Below are 14,300 nucleotides of genomic sequence, written 5' to 3' on the forward strand. Positions count from 1 at the left end.
GTAAAAATCCAACCTCCTTTCAATAATGCTGCTTTTTAAAGAAATATAAATGTCAGTTCACAGATAGCTGCCACAGAATTACCAAGATGATATTTTCTCCAAAGAATTTATAAAGTTTCTTTTATTTATTAAAAGAAACTTTATTTTAAACTTTATTATTTATTTTAAACTTTATTATTTATTTTAAACTTTATTATTTATTTTAAACTTTATTATTTATTTTAAACTTTATTATTAACTGATTTGCATAATGTTTTAGAGTGTTTCCTAGGGAATGTTTTCACCTGAACATGTTTTTGTGGTCCTCCCAACAGAGGATCATCCATGCCTACAGAACATACCGTGTCTGTTTCAATTCCCTCTGTCCAAAGAGAACATTTAATCACATTTCCTAAGCAAAGGCCTTCTTTGTTTTCCCTGGGGAAAAAACTCATTATATGTAGAGATAAAGATGCAGCTGGCAGTGGAGAAGGATATAAACATAGACATAGATGTAACTCTCATGGCCAGATTGAAAATCTTCATTTAGTATGAGGATCTGGAAGGAAAACATTGAAAACTTGAAAGAGGGAGAGAAAGTAAGAGAGAATTCAACCTGATCCTCATCGAGACCTTTTGTGCTTTGCAAGGTGATTGAAAGAGAAGATCCCCCTGAATTTTGATCCTCCAGCCTCAAAAGTTGCTAGCATCTGAGACAAAGACTTGCAGAGCTCCCTCTCCAAACCTCCGCATCCCTGCCTTGATATTACCACTTTAATTGTAAGCTCTCGCCTTTATGGCATTACTTCAAGATAGGACATCAGTACCTTCCCGATAACACAGAGAGACCAGTACAACACAGCTGCAGCACCTGCTTCCTGCTGACATCCAAGTGTGAACACATCCCCGGGTCCCCCCAGGTCCACCGTGCCTGTCCCTGAGGAAGACCTGCCTGTGCATGTGGGTATGCTAACAGAAAGTATCACCCTGGCCCAGACAACAACCCACCCTGACGGCAGAAGGGGAACCTACCCTTTTCTGCACCTGCAAATCCTAGCCTTGTGGAATATTTTGGAAAACCATCGAACCATGCATAGCAGCCAGTGGTCTCCCAGTACACATCACAGTAAATTCAAGGATAGCATGAAGTTTTGTATATTTGGTCCAGCCCAAAATGGTTCTATGCAAGTGCACAAAGAGGACAGAGTCTTCTTCTAGGGGACAGCCACCAAGAAACCCTCTATACACATCACTAACCCTTCCCTTGGCCGCAGGCCTCTCATGGTTGGATCTCTATGGTCTAACCGTCCCCACCCCTCACTCCCTCCCTGCGTTCTCTCGCTAGCCCAGATTCAAGGTGCAAAAAATGTGGTCACTTTTTAGTATTCTCAACTTATACTTTGAATAAATTGAGCTGCCTCTCAAAATTTACTTTATCAAGTACCACCATGAGAGCATATATTTCCTAATAACTCATAGTTATAAATAAGACATTTTACTAAAGCAAACACCCTGAACAGAAAAAGGAAAGGGCAATAATAAAGAGGTTGTAAATATATAAAATGGAATCTGTAAGAAGTCTCTTTTAAAGTCCCTTTGAAGATTTTTTTTTAAATAACCTTAAATCAATACAATTTAATTCACTAGCATAATGGCAATTAAAAGTTGTTACAAATAAGAAATATAGAGCAAGCCACATTACAAATATTTTTGTTGCCCTTTTAAAGATTTGTGAAACACAAGGTTGAACACGGTCATTTAATGCCTGTTAAACTGTCACCTAAATATCCTGTTCCTTTTAAAAGTACAATGTCTCTTAGTCCTAATGAGTCATAAATCTCTTACTGTTCAACTTGTGACTGATTCCAGGTTAAAGAGCACCACATAGCTGATATACATTTTTTATGCCATTAAATTGGTTTTGCTATGTTCTTTCAGAATTTTTAAAGTGTCTTTCATTTAATATATAGTGATTTTATATAATTAAAAAACTAAGACAATGTTTAAACTAAAAGCTTGAGCTTCATCTTATTCATCCTGAAGCAGGCTTCACCTCATTCATCTTTATAAGACTGGCGCGTAGTGTAACACCTGGCGTATTGCTGGCATCCAATAAATGCTAATTAAATTAAGAAAAAAAAGCTCCTCCACAATGAATTCCTCCCTGTATCTCAGCTAAAGTTGTATTGAGATCGTGACACCAGTGTCTAGTCCTGCCCACAAAGGACTTAAAACTTCTAAGAGGACTGTCTGTTGACACAGAAACTCATGGTGTATAGGAGCCTTCTCTACAGCCCTCCAGGATCCTGTGGTTATGTAGATGTGCACATTTGCATACAGTGCTTATATCCTGTATTTTTTTCATGGATTCTTGGAGAACCTTTTCCTGAATGCCTTGAATGTAGCTGTTGGGTAAACTGGAAAACAGCTACAAAACATTATTGTCCTTCACTTAAGTTAAAGAAGAGTGGAGGGATTTCGAGTGAATTGTTCCCATAATTTCTATTCCACCAGAATTATTTTTAGAAATTTAAAAAATACATCTATAACTTGGAAAAGCTTTATCCTGAGAGGGTTTTTTTTACCTCCAGAAATTAGAGAATTTATCACAACTTGTTTGGAGTCAGCAAACTGATTGTCCCCCGAGGTGGAAACCCCAACACCGGTAGTAGAGACCAGAAGAAAAAGCCACCTGAGTTTGAGGCCAATTTGAAACCAGCAGAGTGTGAAGCAGAAAATATAGCTTTTAATGTGTATCCCAGGAAAAAAATGAGAAAAAAGAATGCCACATATCGCATGAGAAAGAATACCCGTATATATCAGAAACTTTGTTTTGACTCAACAGCTTGTGTCAAAATACTTTAAAGTGTTGGTGTTTATGTAATAGTTACTTAGGTTCTACCAATTTTAAGAAAGTTGGCATAATATTTTTTATTGTTAGTGTTTTTCTTGATGTAGTAATATAGGCCTAAACATAAACCATAAAGATGCTTCTGATTAATTGTTAAATCTTTCATTTATCAACACTGTTTAGGATATTTAAAGAGCTTTGCAATATTCTTAAACATGGTAATGATGCAGATTACTGGGATAATATTATGAAGTTTGTTAAGAATGACATTAAACATTTCCTCTGATAAGATTAGTCACCTCAAAATTTTGGTAGGTTTCTGTGTCTAAAATACTTTGAAATTTCTCCTGTGTTCTAAAGTCAGGACACTGAGCTATGGATGAATGATTGAACACTTAACTCGTCCCATAACTGAATCCCACAGGAAGAACAAACCTAGAAAACTACATGAAACATACCTCCTCAGAAATACTATCATTCACTCTTTATTTTAACCATCTTCCAAAAATCTGCTATTTAAAAAAGCCACACATTATGCTATTTACAAATTTTAAATACTTGCAAATAGTACTACAAATATTTTAAATATTACTACAATTACATTTCCTAGTAGTTGTGCCCTTCCTGGGGTCCTGGGCTGAAACAGAGGGCAGTAACTGGTGTGTTGGTATGGTGCAGTCTAAGAGGCTCTGACTTACACACTTTTAAGCACTCATCATATTTCACAATTCCCAGCCCACTAAACCTGAGAGATGGACATGGGGAAGGAGATGCAGTTAAGACTATAATTACGATCTTATCCAATTTTTAGAAATGTGTCTCCTCTAGGACATCATCAAATGATCTTAATGTCTTCTCATGAGCCTTAAAAATCCTGTGACTGGCTACACACTCCAGTTAGCACTGAAAAGGTTTCCAGTGGATTCTGGAACCTCTGACACCTTGGCACAAAGATAATTGATTAGATTCAAAGATTTCTCCCCAACATCCAGCCAACATGAAGACTGTGTGAATTCTAAAACACTCCTTAATCTATATAAATCTACTCCAATCACAAAAGGAGACCACACACTGCTCAGAATAAAAGATATGGAAGGTTGCACAAAGCATTACCATGCATCACCACAAATGCACAGTCTCCTAAACACAAAGGAAGAAGACAAGTTACGCTTTCAAAGTTCTGCCCAGAATAACCATCACATTCCATTTCCCAAACACAATGGACCTTCCAAATTTTTAGTTCATTAGCATATAAGGAAGGTTCCACTCTTTAGCCAGCCATTCACCAGTCCATTCAGATCTTCACACTTACCAGGCCATTTCACACACACACACACACACACACACACCCCACCTGTGTACTCCCACCCCTACTCCAGTAACCCATTGTCTTCTCTCTGCTCCAGTTATACCATCCAGTAGACCACCAAGCAATCAAATACTCCAGTTCCTGGTGAGAAATTGATAAAACAATTACTCTGCTAGAAGTGAGACTTTTAAGAACCCTGAGCTTAGCTCTCTTTCCAATTTGGACAATGCACTTACTATTTCTGTTTCCCCTTCTTTTTAATGTGCTTTCAAACAGGGATGTGTGGTAGAGACTGATAGTGCTTTACCTTCTTCATTGTCCCCTACTCCACTCAGGGTAAGGACCCACCGGCTCAGCAACAGTGTCTCCACATTCCCTAACACCCCGTATCACACAGGGACTTAGTGTCAAACAAGGAGATAAAAGAGGTCGTGCTGTATGGACTTCTGTGGAGGTTTCTTAACAGGCTCTGACTGAGCTGGGAAGTGCCTTTTGTCCTCCTCGTTGCTTAGAACACAAACATGATGACTAGCACACCTGTGTGCATCTTGAACCATGATTGAGGATGAAGCCATTCTCCAAGGTGGTGGAGCAGAAACATAGCAGCTCCTGGCTCCCTGAAGATGCAGGGGAGGCCACCCCAGCCCTAGACAGCGTACCTCCAGCCGCCTTTCCCTGGGCAATGACACCTACAAACCTCTGTTGCTTTGGCTTTTCTGTTACATATAACTGAACTTCATTTTATCTAAAACAATGGTTTTTTTCCTAACCTGAAATGCATTAAGCCCCTAAGTGCTGACTTACTCATATAACTATTGTCCAGAAAAATGATATTCACCATAGAATTACAAAAGTATTCAGTAAAATAATGAGTAGTCCTTTCTACAAAATCATAACAGACCTGAGCACTGCCTTGATTGGTAGCTCCTGAGAGACACTTTTAAGAGACATTGTAAAGTAAACAGACATTGAGAACTCCAGCTCTACACATAACATTGTTTAAATGAAGCCTAAAGCACAAGTACTCTGATGGAGTAGGAGGTTAGTTCATTTGCTAAAACATCGGCAGCATCTTCCTCATTATTTTAATACATTTTTATTCATTTTAATAGTTTGCTTTTACATTTTGATCTCTCTAGTCTTTATATTTTCTTTTTAGATGCCATTTCTGCTAATATTCTGAAATGATTCATGAGTCACACAAACCTAACCCTGTTAACTCAGCTACGCCAAGGAGCGGGAACGAACTGCCTGCATCCCAATTAGTGTTCCCTGAGCCACCCCCCCACCCCGCCATCCCTAGGCACAGCCGCACTGAGCCGGCCCTCTGTAAAAGCAATGTGATAAAGAGCTGGGACCTGCACTGACAGCAGGAGGCTGAAGAAAGGAAGCATTTTGTTGGGAAATGCTTTAATAACGAGGATAGCACATTATTAATGTTTCCAGAGAAACACATATTCTAAATGAGGTCTTCAGGATAAGGACAATAAAAATCACCAACCTCTGTGGCCTCTCAAATGTGCAATTGCTTGACATTTGTCCTTGCTATCCAGAACTGGCAAATGAGCTTGGCCTAACTTGAGGAACTTCAGTTGTTGAAGTCTGAAAAATGTAAAATCCACACTATTTGGGGTAGTTGGAACATAGGACATGCTTATCAGCCTATCAAATTTTGTTTCACTGTTAGTAGCCAGTGTGAACCACTTCCTCTAAATTAGAAAACTTTCACTGATTTTACGAAAGCATCTGGACTAGGACTGAGCATCTAAGCATGTCCATTTTCCCCACCTCGGTTCTCAGCTCTAATATCTTCAGGAAGCCAATGTTACACATGGAACCACACAATCCAGGCACCTCCCTACTTTCCCCCCTTAGTGAAAGTGAACCAGTGAAACAGACCGGCATACAACACATAAGACATGTATTGCCAGGAACTGGCTCGAACAACTGTTGGTGCTATCTAGGCAAATCCGAAGCCTACAGGGTAAGCTGTCGGGAAGGGCAGGCTGGAACTCTCAGCAAAAACTAAAGCTGCTGCCGACAGGCAGAATTTCTTCTTATTCGGGGAAAGGCTCAGTTCTATTCTTATGACCTGTCAATTGATGGAGTAAGTCCCACACAAATTATCTATGAAAATCGCCCTTCCTTAAAGTCAAGTGATTATAGACTTTAATCACATCTATAACATACTTCCACAGCCATATCTGAATTAGTGTTTAAGTGACGGGTAAAGACCATCACACCTTTCCTTTACCAGCTCTTAGTCACAAACACTTAGCACGTCAGCAGGATCATCGTCAGCCCTGATTACAACCCTTTCAATAAATACTAACAAAGAGGCCGCAAATATTCGAGTTTTGATCCTCACTTTCCCATATTGTCTCATGTTAGAGGTTTTCAAGGACCTTTCATTGCAAAAGTTACTTTTCACTTTTTTATCCTCTCAGCCTCAGCCTTCATAATTAAAATGGACATTCAGGAAGTGCCCCATAAAACACTATTCCCACTGAAGTCTGTCTACGGCGAGGGAAAGAAAATTCCCAAGGTATTATGTAATAATTTTCTCGCTGTTCCCTCAAGTAGGAATAGGAGAGGGAAGCAAAGGTGTGGCCTGGCTCCCGTCCAGCGACCTGGTTTGACCTTTCCCTGAGACAAGACCCCCTGGGTCAGGCTGAAACACTACAGGTTCTCTTTCCTCCTCTTTTTCCTCCTCCTTTCTCATTTATCACAGCAAAACTACACCCACTCTATCTACCCACCCTGGAGCTCCTGCTCTGCTCTCTCCACAACATCGCAGCATTTTTAACTAAGAACTGTTGCATTCTGGGGCAAGGGACACAACCCAAAACAAAGATAATTTTACCACAAGTGAAAATATACCATGACAATGGTTTAGTGGTTGAGTTTAAGCTCAACCACTAGTGGTTTAAGCTTTCTGTGGTTGGGGGAGAAGGAAGGGGAGGCTTTTAAAAACATGAGTAAAGGGGACTGAAGAAATTTATTTTCAAAGACACAGGCTTGGGTCTAATTTGTTTCATTTATTAATTGAATGACCTTTGACAAGTCTCAGCCTTCTCGTGTTTCAGCTTTCTTGCCTATAAATAAGTGGGAGAGGCTTTTAAAAAATCACTAATTTTTTAAAGGTCCACTGTTTTTTTATCTTATGACTATAAAGCAACATAACATGGAGAAGAGTTGGCCAGAACAAAAGAGTAAAAGAGTAGCTTAATGAACAAAGGGGGTGGGTAGGATGGGGACATCTGTAATAGTGTAAACAATAAAAATAAAGTAAAAACAAACAAAAAACTACAAGGATTATGTTTAAAAGGAGGTTGGGCACACATCACTCAAAAACTTTGTCAATGACATGTTTTAAAAATAAAACCTTATACAACTAAGGTAAAAGAGGAAAAGAATAAAGAACAGTGAAATGTTGAGTTTGGAAGGAACAGCAAGAAAAGGAAAAGAATAAGAATAAGAATGCAAGAAGAAGAAAAGACGGGGTAAAGCACAGGAATGCATGGACATGCACAAAGAGGGAATGGTGGGAGCTGGGGCAAACCCAGTTCGTGACTCCTCCACAGGAAGTAACTACGGCTCATCTCTGCCCAACTGCGGTCATGGAAAATACAGACCTGGTGCTGTCAGATTTTAACATTTTTCAAGAAAAGCCAGAAATCTGGACTCTTATATGACCTCTCCTCATTTTTAAATGGGGGCAAACTAATTCAAATTCTAAAGAATAAAATGCAGAACACACCCAATATTCCTGCAGGTAGAGCATCATTTCAGGGCTGAGACTGGGGCTAGGGACGTGAGGCACTCGCCTCATAAACAACATCTAAGGAGACACCAAGAACTTCATTAGTCAAGATAAACAGTATTGTAATGCAATATTTTTATCCAGTAGGAGACAGGAAGAAAACAGGCTTGGGCGTGAAGATAACCAGCATTTGATCTGAGATACTGTGAGGCACCTAGGAAGGAGCCTCTAACGCATCTGAGAATAGGAAAGTAACATCAATAAGTGGAAGGAAAATTAATACTTATTCAATATCTGTTACGTGCCAATCTACATATACCACCTCGTCTACTAACAATTCTCAGCAGGACTCTTTAATTATGAGGTTTAATCTCTGTTAGAGATGTTTTAATGGATATTAAAGTTACTGCCCCAAGACCACACAGGCAGCCAATGGTGTAGCTGGCACTTGTCCGAATTCCAGGTCTGTCTGATGCCCAAATCTATTCTTTCCAGTAAATTGCGCTGCCTGGAGCAAGTCACACACATCTGCATGTCATCCATAAGCCTCGAAGTTGGATGAGGTTCCCACAGAGCTTAAATGACCCTTGCTGTTCATGGAGCCTGTGTCTTTAACCCAATGACTCCCTCGGGGACGGAGCCCTGTCTTCCTCTTGCCACTTTCAGCACTGGAGTCTCTCTTTGGATTAGAGCATTTCCACCCATTGACCAGCTTCCCATTGAGCCATCTTGTCTTCAAGTATCACAGTCTCTGAACTCCGCACCCAACTCACATGTAAAGACACCCGTCTTCCTTCCACATTTACTCACACCACTACATACGGCCTTGACAAAACAACCATTTTCCACACTCTTTGGGTCCTGGCCTTGACCACCAATTTCTCTCAGGACTTGCATGTGACTTCACAGCAGCCCCCTTACCGTGCTGACAGAGTTTCCTTCTTGGTCACAACTTTCCCCAAGTGCCCTGTTCAAGAAACTAATAATTGGGGCAAACATTTCTCAAAATATGACATCAAGTACTTCTTACACAGTTGATTAACTAAAGAACTAGGTTATTTGTTTTCAAATAAACGTTTTGTCTCCACCTTCCATACATTTCTTACAGCCCTGTCCTTCCCTTAGCCCCGCATCCTCCCTGCACTGCGCCAACACAAATCCTATCCGTACTTCTATAAGGAACTCACATTTCCCTCACCCCATAAAGCCTTTCACCAGCCCGGCCTGAATCAATCACTCTCTCTATGAGCTACGATAGTGCTGATTCATTGAACACTCATTTGCCATCTTATGTCAACAGCACATCAGTCTTATCTCCCTGACTGGATGGTAAGTTCCTTAAGGACAGGGCCACGTCTTAGATTTTGTTAGTGCTCCCAAAACTTCAAGAACAATGTAGGGGCTCCAATACATATGCCTGATTGACATATTTCTATTGCCAGGAAACCCCGAGTTATGGGCTTGTATCCTCCTAACCCTCATGTCTTTGACTTTTTATTTCTAAAATAAGAATAATATTCCATAAAATCCCAGGGGTGTTATGAAAAAAGAATGTAATGAAAATATTTTTAGCCCTGGCTGGCATAGCTCAGTGGATTGAGCGTGGGCTGCGAACCAAAGTGTTGCAGGTTCGATTCCCAGTCAGGGCACATGCCTGGGTTACAGGCCAGGTCCCCAGCAACCCCACATTGATATTTCTCTCTCTCTCTCTCTCTTTCTCCCTCCCTTCCCTCTCTAAAAATAAATAAATAAAATCTTTAAAAATATATATTTTTAAAATATCTACTGACATTTGGTTTCCTTCCTTGCAATTCTTTACCATTTTCTGCCCCCAGGTAGGAGACGGAAAATACAGCAAAGAAAGTGGGTTTTAACCTCAAGGGAACTACAACAAATGTGCATGCAGTTCTCTTTCAACAACACATGGGAGTGGGCTCTTCCTCATTTCTCGAGTTGAAACCCATCTTGGAATGGCTGAGAAAAGAGGGAAGAAAAGACACGAACTATTTGTGAATCCCCACTTTTTTAAAAAATTATTTAAACTGGGGGAAAATAAAACTACTTTGAATTGACATTGTTATTTTCCCCCTTTGTGAACATAACAGCTCGAGAACAAACAAGATAAGTTATAAAATGAAGAATGGTAGATGGGTTCTTTGCACATTAAAGTCACAGTGTACCAATTCTGACACCTATCTCCCCTCACAATAAATATACAATAAATGATTGTACGTAATGTCAGAAAACAATTCGTGCTGCAGAACCAAGGACACTGCGCCACTAGATGTGCTTTCGGCACTTGTTTTCCTGACTTCTTTAAAGTAGGTTAAGAAAAAAATCTCTCCCGACTAAGCGGAGAAATCATTATGACATAAGAATTCAGTGAAATTCCTCCCTGTTAGAATTTGCTAAAAGAAAAGTACCAGACAAGGGGACTTCAGGGATGAGTTTTCATAACAACAAATTAGTGTAGCACCAAGGCAGCACCATGAATTTAAATGAACTGTATGATATTTTCTTAAGTTTTCATGTAATTGTTCATTTCTTCTAAGAAATAGTTAAGATTACTGATTCCTTTGCATAAGTCAATACCTTCTGAACAATAAAGCTAATAGCCCAGGAAAGCCTATGAAACGGAGCCAGGTCGTGTCTGTTTCCAGGGCGCTGTTCCAGGAGGTGAACAGCAGTTTCTATTTCTAGTCGACGACTGTCTTTATCAAATTACTTCCTTGACTCAGTGACAGCTTTTTACAACATATTCTAAACAAAAGCTTCCATTTCTCATCTTTGTTCTGTGAGTTTAAGAATGCATTTTTTAAAGTAAAAGGATTGACCACTATTATAATTATGTGGGTTTTTAATAATATTGAAAAAAATCATGTGTGTGTAAAACTAGTTGTACAAAACACCACTCTTACTCATGTATGTATCCATCACGGAAACATAGATGGGTCTTACTAACTTCACTAAGGTTATGTTACCATGCTTCACAATTTTCTCTGGCATTAAGTTCCAATAGGGGCAGAAATGCAAGTATTTAAGTCTAGTAACATTTTTTTTTACCCTTGTGCTCTTAGCCATGTGGCCTTTCCAAAAAAAAAAACAAATGCAAGAAAGGACAATCAAGACAAAAGAGGCAAATACAAGGAAGTACAATCCAAGAAAAGCTTCTCCTGGAGATGAGGGATAAGTCTTTAAATGTTAGGTGATTATGTTACATCTATCTTATTACACGTGAGATGGTAATGACAATGATTGTTCACCCTCAGCTTCTCCTGCGTAGCAAAATTACAAAATGTGTTTTTAATGAATGCAGCACACTGGTTATGTTTCTCTGACTTCTATTTGGCTTAAAATGGCTTAAAATATTATGTAGAAAGTTTTAACTCTAGTAATCCAAAAACACTTCAATCAGAAAACTGTTTAATATCTAATTAAAGGACATTGTGGCTTATTTTTCTTCTAACTCTTATAAATGTTGGAACAAATTGCTCACTAGGTATTCTGATGCCACAATAATTTGGTATCCTGGAAAAGCTAAACCATACTTGTTTCACTGTTCTGTAAGTAAGGAAATTGAACTGGATGATATCCATGGTTTCTAAGATTCTCAGATTATTGACTGATTTGCCTAATTTTACATGTTAGAATTTAGTCACAGGAGCACCATTGACCTTGAAAATTTCTTAAATTAGAGAACAATCATGGCAGATGCAAGAATGGATGAGCCCAGAGTTACCTGAGACTTGGACTGTCCCCGTGGCACAACATTTTTCCCATTCTAACTATGGAGTAGTTTGATAATCGCTTGGGTTTCTAAACTGACTGAGGTTGGCCTGAGAGAGGCCTGATTTAGTTTTGACCATCAGGTATGACCTCAAAGCAGTCTCTTGGGGGTAAATAATCAGTCCTAAACTAAACCCTAAGACAACTCTGCCTGAGAATCCTAAAACACTTTATATGTAATTCACAAAAGCCCAACTCCAGAGGGTTATGGCAAATATTTTTATTTTATTTATTGTTGTTCAGTTACAGATGTCCCACCTTTTTCCCAATTGCTCCCCCCAATAATTGAACCCCACCCTGTTGTCTGTGTCCATGAGTCCTCTATTCATGTTCTTTTGCTTGCCCCTTCCCCTTCTATCCCTCATTATCCCCCTCCCCCTGCCCCTCTCATCACTGTCTATTTGTTCTTTATTTCTATGTCTTTGGTTCTATTTTGCTCATTTGTTTGTTTTGTTGATTAGGTTGTACTTATAGGTGGGATCATATGGTATTTGTCTTTCACCGCCTGGCTTACTTCACTTAGTATAACTCTCTCCAGTTCCATCCATGCTGTCATGAGGGTAGGACCTCCATCTTTCTGCTGCATAGTATTCCATTGTGTAAATGTACCAGTTTTTGTATCTACTCATTTACTGATGGGCACTTAACGCTGTTTCTATCTCTTGGCTATTGTAAATAATGCTATGAACATCGGGGTGCCTCGGTTCTTTTGAACTGGTGATTCAGGATTCTTAGGGTATAGTCTCAGCAGCGGGATTGCTGGATTGAAAGGCAGTTCTATCTTTAGTTTTTTAAGGAAATTCCATACTGTTTTCCACAGTGGCTGCACCAGTCTGCATTCCCACCAACAGTGTAGTAGGGTTCCGTTCTCTCCACAGCCTTGCCAGCACTTGTTGTTTGCTGATTTGTTTATGATGGCCATTCTGACCAATGTGAAGTGGTATCTCATTTTGTTTTTAATCCACATCTCTCTAATGGCCAGTGATGTTGAACATTTTTTCATAAGTCTATGGGCCCTCTTATGTCTTCCTTGGAGAAGTGTCAGTTCAGGTCCTTTACCTATTTTTTAATTGGGTTGTCTTCCTGGTGTGGAGTCATATGAGTTCTTTATATATTTTGGAGACCAAACCCTTCTCTGAGGTGTCATTGCAAACGTGTTTTCCCAAATGGTTGTTCCCTTTCCATTTTGTTGATTTTTTTAGCTGTGCAGAAGCTTTTTGGGTTGATGTAGTCCCATTTGTTTATTCTTTCCTTTAATCCCTTGCCCAAGGGGATGTGTTGGTGGAAATGTTGCTGTGTGGGATATCTGAAATGTCCCTGCCTATGTGTTCCTCTAGGACGTTTACTTAAGTCCTGTATCTATCTAGAGTTTTTTTTGGTGTATGGTGTAAGTTGACGGTCTAGTTTCATTTTTTTCCATGTACATTTCCAGACCTCCCAACATCACTTATCGAAGAGGCTATTTTTACTCTATTCTATGCTTCTGCCCCCTTTGTCAAATATTAACTGACAATAGAGACATGGATTTATGTCTAGGCTCTTTACTCTGTTCCACTGATCTATGTGTCTGTTTTTATGTCAGCACTAGACTGTTTTGATAACAGTGGCCTTGTAATATAGTTTGATATCAGGTATGGTGATCCCTCCTACTTTGCTCTTCTTTCTCAAAATTGCTGAGGCTATCTGGAGTATTTATGGTTCCATATAAATTTTTGAAATGTTTGTTCTATATCTGTGAAATATGCCATTGATATTTTGATGGGGATTGCATTGAATCTATAGATTGCTTTGGGTAGTATGGACATTTTGATGATGTTAATTCTTCCAATCCATGAACATGGTATATACTTCCATTTATTTGTGTCTTTTTTAATTTCTTTCTTCAGTGTTATATAGTTTTCTGAGTACAGGTCTTTTACTTCCTTAGTTAAGTTTATTCCTAAGTGTGGGAGGGCTCTGTCCACAGAGCCCCCCAATCCACCATGGATGAGGATAAGTCTACCAAGACATGATCTGCTTGGGGAGGAAGGTGGCTGTTCTCTCAGAGAAGAAGGGCCATGAACCAGTTCCTCAGTGGGCTTTTATTGGGTTCAATTTGCACAGAAATATAGGTAAACCTCATCAGTCATTGTCAGGCAGTAAGGATCAAACAATAGATAACATTCAAAGAACTATGAGGGCTTATTCTGAGTCAGGGACAGTTAACAAAAGGGCTACAAAACTTTGGGAAACAAACTCATTTCATGCTTGGACCCTTATCAGAAAATTTAGGGCATTATTAGCAAAGCAGGTTTCACAGGACTTTATGCATTCTTTCTTAGGCCTGATCACCCTGGGGAACCACCTGTTCCTGCCCAGGGCTGCAGTGCCCTCTGGCATTGTTTCAGGCTTAAGTCAGGTGGGGGAAGTAAGGCAGCCAAAAGATCAGGAGACTTCTTGCAGATAGAATGAGGTCTCAGGCTGTATCAAAGCCGAGGGGTGAGAGTCCATCACCCCTTTTTCCTATAGCCCCCGAAGTCCTTCCCTGAGGACCTCTTTGTGACCATGTCTGTCTTAGGTCATCCCTCCCTTGAGGATTCTTACCCATCATTGGCTAACCAGTTATCTGCCCA

General features: G+C 39.7%; 1 long non-coding RNA gene across 2 annotated transcripts in view; it reads right to left on the reverse strand.

The window, feature by feature from the left end:
• LOC118501066 overlaps nt 1-14,300 on the reverse strand; it is a 162,180-nt gene that overhangs the window by 55,709 nt on the left and 92,171 nt on the right. The window contains exon 3 of one of the 2 annotated variants that reach the window (XR_004903637.1): nt 5,290-5,741. The exons of the other annotated variant lie outside the window; for it this stretch is intronic. This is a non-coding gene — a long non-coding RNA (uncharacterized LOC118501066). Of the gene's footprint in view, nt 1-5,289; nt 5,742-14,300 lie in introns of those variants that run through there. 2 annotated transcript variants of the gene reach the window in all.

Source organism: Phyllostomus discolor, chromosome 6, assembly GCF_004126475.2.
Source record: "Phyllostomus discolor isolate MPI-MPIP mPhyDis1 chromosome 6, mPhyDis1.pri.v3, whole genome shotgun sequence".
NCBI classification, from domain to species: domain Eukaryota; kingdom Metazoa; phylum Chordata; class Mammalia; order Chiroptera; family Phyllostomidae; genus Phyllostomus; species Phyllostomus discolor.